The sequence below is a fragment of the Bombus vosnesenskii genome, unplaced genomic scaffold (genome assembly GCF_011952255.1).
Source record: "Bombus vosnesenskii isolate JDL3184/JDL3185 unplaced genomic scaffold, Bvos_JDL3184-5_v1.1 scf7180000013270, whole genome shotgun sequence".
In the NCBI taxonomy this organism is placed as follows: domain Eukaryota; kingdom Metazoa; phylum Arthropoda; class Insecta; order Hymenoptera; family Apidae; genus Bombus; species Bombus vosnesenskii.
This window is the reverse complement of record NW_022882928.1, coordinates 546,657-559,115: the sequence shown is the minus strand read 5'-3', so window position 1 is coordinate 559,115 and position 12,459 is coordinate 546,657. Positions and strand designations below refer to the sequence as shown.

The window sequence follows — 12,459 nt, the reverse complement described above, 5'->3', positions numbered from 1 at the left end:
ATTATAGAGGAAAAGATGAAATGTCCCAATGTAAATCTTTAAATCAGAAAATCTGCTCCATTCGTGCGACCCGTGTCACGTGTCTTCCATGAATCGTTCGTTTTACAAGTAACGGAACACAGATTGCCGATTTTTGTCGGCGTAATTATTGAGAAAATGCAAAACTGTAAAAAATGTCACTATAAAGGATGAGATAAAGTTAGGCGGAAAGTTGAGCGATAAAATTCATCCTCTGAAAAGATTCTACTCGAGAGATTCTGCTGGGGGCACTCGCAGCCACTAGCCAATCTCCCAGCTTATTCTCGCGATAAATACTAATTAACTCTATGCCCTACTCCGCCATACAATTCCCCAACCGCCAGATAAGAATTTTCCTTATTCCCTTCTTATAGACTCTTTATTCCCGGCTGCTTTCGCCGGGTCGCTGCGGGGGAAATTTAAGGCAGCGCAAAATCGCGTACCCGCGCTTTTATTTCTGTCACTTTAATCCTCTTAAACCTCGGATAAATTAGAAACGAGAGATACACCGACTAAAAGCAGTATTTGCACATCTACTTTTCCTGTAATAACCTTTCCCAGGGAAGGAACATATCGGCGTAAGTTTTGCTTGCCAACACTACACAAACGGGATCCTCGGAACATTTATTTCTGCTTTTAAATCTCGCTAGTCGTACTGTGAATTTTATTTCATTCGCATCATAGAAACATCGACATACTGTAAGTTCTTCAATAAATAGGACGACGAATAAGCGCCGTAATACTTGTGGACGATGATTATAATACTTACGAAAATGAGGATATTTTTCAATTAACGAAAATTACAATTAAGCGGAGTAAGATCGTCTAATACTTGTTACGTCCTCGAGTAAGTAGATTGCACCGAACCCCGCGAGTTTACCTAACTGCACGCGACCCGGCCGCAAAGTCCGTGTTCTAATAAACTTCGGAACGGAGCAAGTGTGCAGCCAAGTGTGCCAGCTGCACACAAACCGAGCTGGAATACACGAGGGACGAGCGCCACTTCAGGAAATTGCGAACCCTTTTTAAACTGGCTCTTTCATCGTCGCCGCGTTTTCCTTCTGATCCATTATCCTCCATGCATTATTCATTATTAAACAACTGCTTACTCCGTTCGGATAAAACGAAACGGCGCGGCGACTTGAAAAAACGAGGAACGCGGTGACGACGGGGCAACTGGAGCCGAGCCACGAGAAAATATGTCGTCCTGCTCCCTTCTGCTCACCTTCCCATCTCCTCTCGCTCCTTCTGGTATAACGGATCGCCGCCGCCTTGAATTTAGATGAATTTGCGGTGCTCTTGGGCGGTCCACGCGTCTTTGGAAATTATTTAGAGCCTCGCACAGCCTGTTCGCCCAATGGAATATCCTTGTAACACGCATACATACGCGTTCCTGGCACGAGATTTAAGCGTCGTCCTTATGTAAAGCCTCCAAGCCAAATTCACTGTCCGTTTGTCTTCCTTGGCGCGCTTCTTCGTCTCCAAAATGGAGTTTTGATCGCCGTGAATGCGTAGATTCTTTTCCTGGTTGCGTAAATCCTTCCTATTCCAAAGAAACTTATTTCCAGATCGAGCTGTTAGACATCGGCTGACTCGTAACTTGCATATGGCATGACGAAGAGGTAACGCGACAGATGTTCCGAACTGCGTCATTCGTTTTCGTGCAATTCAACCATTAATCCGCTTCTTTTTATCCACCGTAATTTCCCTTAATGTGTTTGAGTTTAGACGTTCTTTGGATATTAGATTAAAGGGATTGCAGTAAAGTTTGAAAACACGATAAATGTTTTTCGCTCTCTATACTATCCAGGACCTGGTGGTTAAGATATCGTGCAACATCGTGGAAAGTTGAAAGTTTCTCGATGAACTCTTTCCTGAAAGAATAAGGAACCGTTTGGGCTGCATCGCAAGTTGCTGCTAAACTCCCGAGAACTCTAGTCCCTGCCGATGGGGTATTTAATTTTCCGGCGGACGAGCGGACTATCCCTTCTCGTTTCCACCGAACCGTCAGCTCGCTCGATGAAAACCGATGCCGCAGGCATTGAAATCGTTCGACGACTCCCTTCGCTTAATCAGCTGAAGTTCAATAAAAGCACGGGCTGCCGGCGGCCGTCCCATGCAAAGTGGCCTGTTGTTTCGCGTGGACGCGTCCCTGGAAAATTTCGATCGAGTTCGCCGCGCGTTGCATACTCGAGACACGCTCCGCGCTTCGTTGCGGAAAATTTCATTTTCCACCGAGCAAAGCCCCCCGGTCTTCTTCGTTCCCTTCGTCGCTGCTGCCGTGCAACGATCGCCGTAAAATATCGAAGAGCGGATCGCGGAAACATAAGTGGAAGGTGAAACGAGCTACCAAGTCGCATCATCCTGCTCTCGCCTCTTCTTCGATCGTTCATCCATCGACTGTTCGCGTTCTCGTCTTTTACGACGCCAAGTTGCACCAACATACACGATAGCTGAGAAAAGTATTCAAACGTTTTTCGCAGCCTTTTATGAATGCATTATGCGTTATTCGGAACATTTTGAAATTTCATTAGCACCGTTATGAGACTCGACTATCGCGATTTTATACTGGTAAAGTTTGAAACAAATCCGAAAGCGTAGATAGAAACTACAAAATATTTAATGGGGGTATATATCTCGCAGAGATCGTAAAAGTGTTTGAACAGTCAATCATCCGTTATATTAAGGCTTCGTACTCTGTATTAAATTTTTACTAAATTTATGTTTACTGCGAATAACTTGTACATATATTTTCTGCATGCTTTTCAATTTTACCGGTATGATCATGATAGCCGTGTTTCATTACCGTGCTAACGAGATTCTAAAATGTTTCCTATATAGCTTTCTCTGGTGAGTGTTCAAATAACTTTCTACCACTATACGCTACCCTTCGAAAGTGGCCCAACTCTCATACCTTCATGCAAAACTCTGGCCGAAGACTCCCGCGAAATACGTCCCTCGGTGTAAAGTAAGAGAGCAGCGTGTACAAAGAACTCCCAAGAAACTTCGTTCCGTTCGATGCACTTGGTATCGTGAAAATCGGTTTAGAATTTCGTCGACTTCGCTGTTATCGATCCGCCTTACTTCCGGCCGTGGAAGCGCGCGCGATACAACGTCACAATCCGACTTGTAAAAGGTATTTAGATCGCTGCTCTGGAAATTCAAATATTCTTACGTTCACGACGTTATCTCTTGCGTTTCAAATTGGAATTCGAGCAACGGAGCCGTGGTTTCAGCAAGACTTTTTAATGAAACACGTTCCGAGAGCCGGACCAGGCCACCGAGAATAAACCCTCGAGAGACCCTTGATCGACGAGTTGGAAACAAGACGGACACCATATGGCGATTTCAGCCACGCACGTCCCCTCCTGGAAGGCTGGGCATTTTTTGGGGGATCGGCCGTCTCACGAGGAGGAAATCGACATCGCGTCAAACACGTGGCTAAGTTGATAATCTCGTTATAAACGGTCGACAAAGTCTGAAGCTTCTTACGAAAGTCTAATAAATTTAACCTGTTTAGGGTCAGCGGCGATGGGTTAACGTAACATTCTATTTGTAATTTTTGTTTAATCCATCGATGACAAAGTCGATAGTTTATTAAAATGATATTGTAGAATCGAAGCGAAAAGAAAAATAGCGACGACGGAATATCGTGCGAATTCTTGGAATTCGATAATGTATCGAAGAATACGAGTTCGATGATCGATTGAAATACCAAGAAGTTGGACCACGAACAATACACATATATCGTCTATTGATAAATTGGATAAAGCAAGTTTGAGGTAGATCAATAGATCGTGGGACGCGTACGTGTTTCGAATAAAATTTGTTAAAAAATGGCTAGAGGGTTAGCCGCTAAAACGCACACAGTATCGTTGCAAAGAGTACAATACTCGGAACCGAGAAGGAGTTATATCGTGAGCGCAATTTCGAACGTTTGGGAAGCTCGAGAAAAATTTCTCGAGTTAGATCCATCCGAAGAAAAAGGGACGGATCTAGAGAGAAAGGGGGAATTCACTGTTCAGCCGATCGCGGATGTTGCACGAAAATTTGCTATACTTGCATGTACCTGCTGATAAAAGATTCCAGCTAACGCTGAGCTTGCTTCTGTCTTTTCTTATCCCGTTTATGAATGCCACCGATTTTATTGTCCCCTTTCTGACCCGCTTCGCTTTCGGAAACTGCAACAACGAAACGTCATGAATTTATGATTTCGTGTGAACGAAACTAAGTCACGCTGGTGATTACATCGGTAAACTAAATATTCTTTGCACGTGACAGCTTCGATGGGAATTGGATTTCGATGTTAACGAAAGTAATTACGTAAATGTACGTCCAATAATTGAATTTTCAACGAGACCTGAAAATATTATAACCTAAATTCGGAATCGGCGAGAGTGAAACCACTGTTGATACGATGAATATCGTAATTAAATTTAACGATGACGATGAAATCCTTGGAGAGACGTTCGAGCCGTTCTAAAAGCTTTGGCAAACGATGATTTCTGATCATTTTAATGAAATTCGGGTTACTCGAAGGTCGTCATACCTCGTGTCAACAATCACGCGGAAAGTATTCGGAATTGTTTCAAGGATGGACAATATTATTCGAATATCATTCGAGTTGATGCAGAACACACTGGTGTGCACGATAACTTATACGTTACATCGTGAAAGGGATTTCCAACACAGGTTAACAATAAAGTTATTCACGAGGCAAGCCAGAAGACTATTCAAAGGAATCTAGCTATACCAACGTCGGTAATCCCGCATAGCTATTGGGGTTACGATCACAGGATGTCAAAGTCGAGGATACGCTTCGTAACGTAGTTCCTATATCTCAGCCGCCGCCGCCGCCGCCGCCGTCACAAACGCGCTCTCGTTTCTCGTAAGACCGATGCAAAAACGCTGTTATACGTTGAACTGGTTTCCAGAGATACACTGTCTCCCGATCTTCGTCTTTCTTTCGCCAGCCTCTGCCCTTCCCACCACTATACAGCGAAGATGTGGAGAAACCGCAGGTACTCGAAGAAGGAAGGAAAAAGAAGAAAGAAGTGGAGTGAGACGAGCAAAAGAAGAAAAGAGAGTGTAAGAGGGGACAGAGTCGTGAGAGATGAGGATAGAAATGCATGGTGCTCGACATTCCACGGACATCCTTCCTCCATCTTTGAACTGCCTACTTTCCTTCTTATCCCAATTTTCCGCTTCTTTTCGGTCTATTTTACGAGAAATTATAGGCAGCTGTAGAAGTGTAGAGAAATTTAGGTTTCTCGCTTCATCGAAAGTCCAGAATCTTTATCCTCTTTACGGTAGATAGCGGAAGAAGGAAAGGATTACAGGTACATTGTAGCAGCAGAAGTGAAAAGAAGGGGGAAATGCGAAGTTTCTAATTATCGATCAGGATTATCGCTAACAAAGTTTCGCAGGAATTAAAGTTACAGAACCAGGTCGGATTTATAACTGTCCCGTGTAATTAGCGTTTATGTAACTTTATCTCGGCTGTCAGATCCGAGGACGCGTCCTTTGCGTGCCAGCCAAGTTTCAGTTGATACGGGAACCTTCGGAGATCCGCCGGTATCTCGGAATGTCTGAAATTCGAAATAACGCCGGTGGAATGACGACGAAATTTCCAAAGGCAACACGGAGATCGCTGTGCAACGTACAGCGAAGTCGAGTGATTTATTAGAAACCGGAACGTCTCACAAAAGCCAGGAAAATCGCGTGGGTCTACGATAAACGCACTGTTTAATCCTCGCAAGATTTCGATGCTCAAATCGAATATGCATCTAGCGTATACAGAGATACGCACGTAGAGATACGGCGACATTTACCTACGATCCCCATCAAACGGATTTCTATAATCATCCAGGATCTGTTTCGTACGAGTTCCAACTTGCCCCGGTCGATCCCTTCGTTCGTATAGATTCGCCTCGATTGCCAGCGGATGAAGAGTTATCCAACGATCAGGGATACACTTGCCAGGAAGCCATAATTTCCACGAATATCCGAAATTGCGTCGACCTCGATCGTGTCGATCGGATCGTGGGCAAAGCCCAAAGTCACGTGGCATTTGGCCGCAACAAGCACCGCGTAATACGAGGCAGACTAACCATAGGAACAGCCTAGCGAGGCTTTGGATACACCGTAAACACAGATGTTCGCGGAGGGGTTACCTGGTGGCCAGAGAATTACGTATAGATCCCTCTATGTCTCGGCTAAGTCGTGTTCGATCAGTGACGAACAACTGCAAGATAGATAGAGGGAGATGTTGAGGGGAGAAAACGTGAAAACTCGAATCACAGTGCAGCTGCTTGCTATGTAATTCCCTAAAGCTGAGCGAACCCCCTAAAGAATGTTACGCATGACGTTTGATTCAGAGTGGCAGAAAAGGAACGGTATTTACAACATCGACGCAGGCAACCGCCAATAACAAACACCTTGACAATTTTTGAGCGATGAAATCGTATTTCATAAGACTCGTTATTTCCTGGCATAGAAGAACGATCGATTCTGGTGTCTACCGTGTCCCAACACAGGCTTGCAGGCATATCGCCGACGAGCAACCGGCAGAATTGTTGTCACTGCTCGGTTTATGACTCTAATAAACTATAGGAAACTGATATAACTCGACGATGGCCGTTTGTACTTTCATGTACGGACCGGCTATCGACGATCAGGCAATTTATACTCTGGCTGTTCGTTACCCAGTCCGTACACGCGCCAACTCATAAGTCTTCTTCGTCCACAGAAATCGATACGTCGTCGGGCAATACGAGAAGATCGTGTGTCTTAATATCGTAATATCGTGCAACAACGCCGTGTAATTCGCTACGAATCGATCGTTACGGAACACGTCAAACGTCGAGGGTAGTCAAACATCGAGAAGTTACCGGTTTTACAAGTTTGCGCAACGTTCCGTCGCTTTCTTTCCCGATAACCGCCGTTAAAATTTTTCGTATTCCGTCATTCTCCGTTCTTTTCACGGAAACACCGTATCGAAGGAACTCCCTTGGACTGTTTTGTCACGGCATCGGGTACTTTCCCATTGAAATCCAATGAAGCGACGCTTCGCTTCGAGACGTTCACTGTGCATCCGAGCTCCGAGCCCACTCCAGGCACAGTGCAGGTGTCATCCCTTTGTCCCAGCCAGTCGATTTCTAAATAAGTCCGTGCCCTTTACCCCGAAGAGCTCTCCCGTTCGATTGCGCCACTCCGCTCTATCGTTCCTGCATCGGCAGAATGAGAAGCGACGCCAACTTTTATTGTTTGATAATTCATTATTACGTACGAACTATAATACGTTCAACTTTTTTCATCGGACAAGAAATACATAATTCATGCTTCCTCTATTTGCCGTTCCGTGAAAAGTCGTGAGAAAAGTTAGCTAATAGGTATTAAAAATATTATAACTCAAACATCCCACGCAATTCACCCAATTCGGTATTTTGTTCTCCGAGAAAATTCGGCAACTGTTAATGCGCATATATTTGATGCTGAATTATAGTATTTAGGTTTCTACGCCACCGACTTGTGCAGCTTTTTTTAATACATATTTCGTATGGTTTATTTAAAAGTTCATCTGGCGTATTAGCTAGTAATAATGTTTTAATTATTTCATCGAGGGGGAAAAAACGGGACTCTCAAAGCAGTAGATTCTAGTACAGACGTTTTATGCGAGAGAACGGTGCCCGTAACATCCTTTCCCTTCGTTTTTCAGGCTTTTCCTCGCCGTCATTCAAAATACAATCGTTATATATCCGAGCACGAGAAGCTTCCTCCATCGAGAAGGGGAAACGAGTTGAAAAATAAAGTATGATAAATTTCGCGAGAACAAAAGCACGCGCGTTTGTAGAACGCGAAAGGATTAAAGGTTTCCAGGGAAAATATAAATTTGATAATAGAACGTTTTATCGGGAGTTCAGCCGAATAATTTTAATTTTGTCCAATTGATCCGGGATAACGGGCGAAATATTTAAAGGGATTATCTATTATGCACGGTTAATGGCCTGGACGAGATTTTTTGTCCCGTGAAACATGAAATGCTTCGATCACGAGCAATTCATAATGAATTTCGCGTGGCATATTTCAACGTCCCTCTGAACTTGTACAGAGCCTTCAAAGTGCGAGTAATTTTAAAAGGAACTATGGCCAAATATAAAAGGAATTTGAAAGTGAAAATCTCTTAGGATAATTTATACACACTACAGTATCGATAAAAATTAATCATCGGAATTTTATAAACATAAAATAATAAACGAAGCATTGTATGATGTAAGAGGTAATCGTTCGAAACGCACAGGTCCTCAACTTTCCACACCTGCCTCTCCTTTCACCCACGAAGAACGCCTCAATCCTCAGCCGTGAATTCTTTCACGCTTCATTGGCATTCGATGTTTCACCTCCGAATGCCTGTCGACTCGCGGTATTTGCGCTCCGCATTAGCACTCATATTCGCATGAAATTAGATACACCGCTTTAACTATATGGCAAAGGATTTCTGGTAATACAACGCTAAGTCCAGAATTCTCGCAAGTTCGATAGACTATGATTTAGTTATTCCCAATTGTTCGATCGAATATGCATCGTGCAGGGAAACGAGGTAAACCGCGATATCTCGATTAAACGATCAATCCGTATTTTCATCGTGGAATAATAGTATCCTGTATGCTTTTTATAGTCATATCCCCGTCACCAATTAATTTGTACCGGGAATACGCGTGCACCTGCATACATAATTTTGGCGCAATGCATCAAAATCAAGCGAAGATTAATCGAGACGCACACTGTCAAAGACAGCAGCTGGTTTATGTATAGCACGTATCCTATCCCGATCGATAGTTTGTAGATCGATTTGTGTACGTTCGTCGCGATTCTGTAAGTCGTGAAAGCTTTCCCGGACTCGAAACAACGAATCAGCGTCCTGTGCCTGTGTGCAGTTACAAACACGGTTTGTAAGGGCGTATGCACAATTTACAAAATATCGACGTTCGAAGCGAGAGCTCTGTGTGAAACGTGTACTATTCGCGAGCTGGTTTCGCTGGGTAGATTTTTGGGAAAAATAGCTCGAAACGATACAGGACGAACTTTACAGACCACTGCAATCATTTCTATACTTTTACCGTGACCCATTGTTCGACTGAACGAAATTTTTCAAAAACAGTCGTATGGAACTTGGATCGAACAAATCGAATCGCGGATATAACGTCTGTTCGATCCTTTCCTTCGTTAAACCAAGATTTTACAAACGAAAGACGAAGAACTTACAGTTAATTCCATAAACATCTGCATCGGGACTCTCTTTGCTTATCCCATTGTCAAAATTATCAGTTCAAAATACTTGTTTCGTTGATATAGATTACCCAGATATTTTAAGGATATTAGTGCATTATGAATTCTATATTGATTTGGGTAATTCCATGTCCTATGATAATTATAATTATAAACGTATCTACTATTTGTACATAAGACATTACACGATATAAATACGTGATTAATCAATGTAACATCAAAGTAATATAACGGAATGTAAACGTTATAATAAATTCAATGATGCGCCAATACTTTTTGTAGCCATCGTAAATAAACAAATTCCGCAGAGAGTCGATTCCATTTCCGAATCGCGCAACCGTGAAATTATTGAAAGCAAGGTTTTCCATTTATCGTAGATTGACACAACGAAGCCGCGGTTAGTCAAATTCTCATCGAACGTCCCTATATCCATCCGTGCGATATCCGGCGTGCCCTGCGAATCGTCCTCGACTGGCAACAATCTAAACTCGCGGCGCGCATTACAGATATCGCGTGGGAATCATAGCAGAATTAATCGAGTCATAATTCGTACGGGGGTTGCCGGTGTGTATCGTCGTCTGGTCGCGAACAATGCAGCTGCATTCGAACCCCCAGATATGCATAGCTGGACGTAGCCAGCCTCATCGATATGTAAGCGTGCATGGACACGCGCGTACGTGCAGAAATGCATACGCACGCCGCCGTTGACGGGCGTACACGAACGTTTCTACGCATACGGACGCGCGTCGATGTTCTCCAGCCGCCTCCTCGATCAGGAAAATTTACGAGCAAACGGTCACCCGACCTAATCCACGGCTCGAATATGACGAGCAGCCTCGTCGAGTTTACGTTCGCCGCGATATTTCCTCGTGAATTCGATCGACACACCCCTATCCGCAGACTACTTTCTCTCCCCGATGCGATGCCACCGTCGGGACCATTTATCGTCAATTTCGCGCCATTACCGCTCTACCCCCAGCCACCGCTCGTCTTGTCATTTAATTTCCCAAATCACTGTCTCCTGAAAATTTTCTCTTCGAGGTAACCAGGAATTTGCCCGTCGTCTGGCAATTTTCGTATAAATTCGATCAACCTGTTCTGTCTATTTTTTAGAGAAGCTTCTCTTGAGGCAAGCGAAGGAAAGAGGCGCTTAAGGCTCTTTCGTTTTCGTATTATGTTTTTCGCAGAAAATTTCCCGCACCTTGGACGAAGTATAGTCGTAAAGAATGTATTTACGAATAATCCTACGCATAGACATAAGACTGTCTAAATAGGCTTATGTATATTCGCGTCTCGAAGCAGAATTAAGCAAGGTAACGTGACTCTGAGCTCGCGGTTCGAATTGCTCGCTATTAGTTCCATGAAAATACATCCCGGTCTTTCCCTTTCTTCGTTGCGACGATATATACGCACTTTTAATCACTGTTTTTATCCACTGTCTGAACAGTCCTGAATTTACTGCGATCCGCATTGTCCGTAAATCACTCGCTTACTTCGAATAATGGTAAAAGAAGGCGTTAAATGTGACTTCCGTCTGAACGACACGCCGGAGAACGAAATTATGGCTGACGAGAACGAGAAATCGCTACCAGTAATGGCCGAGATTCTTTGTAACGGACCGATAAAAGAATACGAAGGCATTTTATCGGACGTTTGGCGATGACAGCACCGCGGGAGTTAATTGAGCTCGCGTATATACGGAATCTACGTTCGCTTATTACGTCCCGTGGCTAACGTCCTGAAAGATCTCTTATTAATCTGTCCCATTAACGCCTACCACTGTGAATGCTGCCTTAATGCGCCGTAAAATCCACGAAGTACGGTCGGTCCATGATTCGTTACGTCACGCGAAATTTCAACAGGCCCGGGGAAACATAAAATACATACGAGGTGGCGAATAACCTCGTGCGACAGAGCATTATGTGAAAAGGTGAAATTTCGTCTGATTCGCCATGAAAAACGATTTACAACGACGGACAAGTTGTTCGCTGAATAGAGGCGGGTGAAAATTAATTTACAGTGTCCTTGAGCAGGTCGCCGACGAAAAAAAAAGTAGCTCGGAGCCGAAACCTCGTTAAGGGCGAGCCTCGCGTTTTCTCTTCTCCGAGACGTACTAGCGCGCGTGCTACAATTTATTGCATCTTTCTTGCGCGTTAAAGCGTACTATGAACCGCATATCTAATGCTTGGTTCCCAGCACGGCTGAATCATAAATTGTACGGTCCTCTCCGTTCCTCTCGCGTCTTTCATGCACCACCAGTTTCTTACGCGGAGTCGTGTCTCGAGATCGTGCACCTTGAAGAGTAACCACGAGCAACGACTTCCACGCTCGCGATACGTACTACACCCTTCTGAACGATAATTTCCGTTATTCTTAGTTTCGCTTGTTTGGGGATGCGACATCCACGCACACGCCCGTTCATAAGCATTAGGGTAGTTTTGGAAAGTGAGGTAAGCCTCAAGCAGGTAGATATTATTGGGAAATTATCAAAATCTTGAAGAATTATTATCTCGTTTAAAATTTCGGATTAAGATGCTGCGGCTCGTGAAACCATGTACAGAAATATATGAAAATATTTTAGTAGCCAGTTTTAATAACTGTAAGTAATCTTTTTACAACATTTAATCACCTTATAAGAGACTTTTAAAAAACTTATACGTTTCGATCTAATAAGTTGTTTTCGTATTATCATATTAAAACGATACTTCTAGTCGCAAAGTGGTATCAGAAAAGCAACGAAAATATCTTAGCGTGTAAGGGAGATAGTACGTACAGGATCATTAAAATCGTACTCGGTCCTTTCATACGGTTCATTAATGTTCCAAGCAAGATTTAATCGCGGTTAATTATTTTCTAGCGACATTTCCCAGTCGATAACGCGTAGCTTCCGAGGACCGAATTAACGCAAAGGGATCTGCGTATTCGTGCAGGTTTTGCGTAATTAGAGACAGAGAGAAGACCAGAAACTCGCAACTATGTATTTTCTATTATATGGCGGTTTGCCAACCGTAACGCGGTCTGTTTACGCAATTCGGTCGAAATCGTGCGAGGCGAAATTTGTGAAGTTCGAAATCGGCGTTGCACGCCAGATTACACCGGTCAGCTAGTCGGCGCAAACGGAACACCGTTCGAAACGAGTAAAAGAGGCTTTGC

At 43.7% G+C, this 12,459-nt stretch overlaps 1 protein-coding gene across 2 annotated transcripts in view; it reads right to left on the bottom strand.

Annotated features, from left to right (window-relative positions):
• LOC117230936 overlaps nt 1-12,459 on the bottom strand; it is a 162,001-nt gene that overhangs the window by 135,992 nt on the left and 13,550 nt on the right. The window lies entirely within an intron of this gene.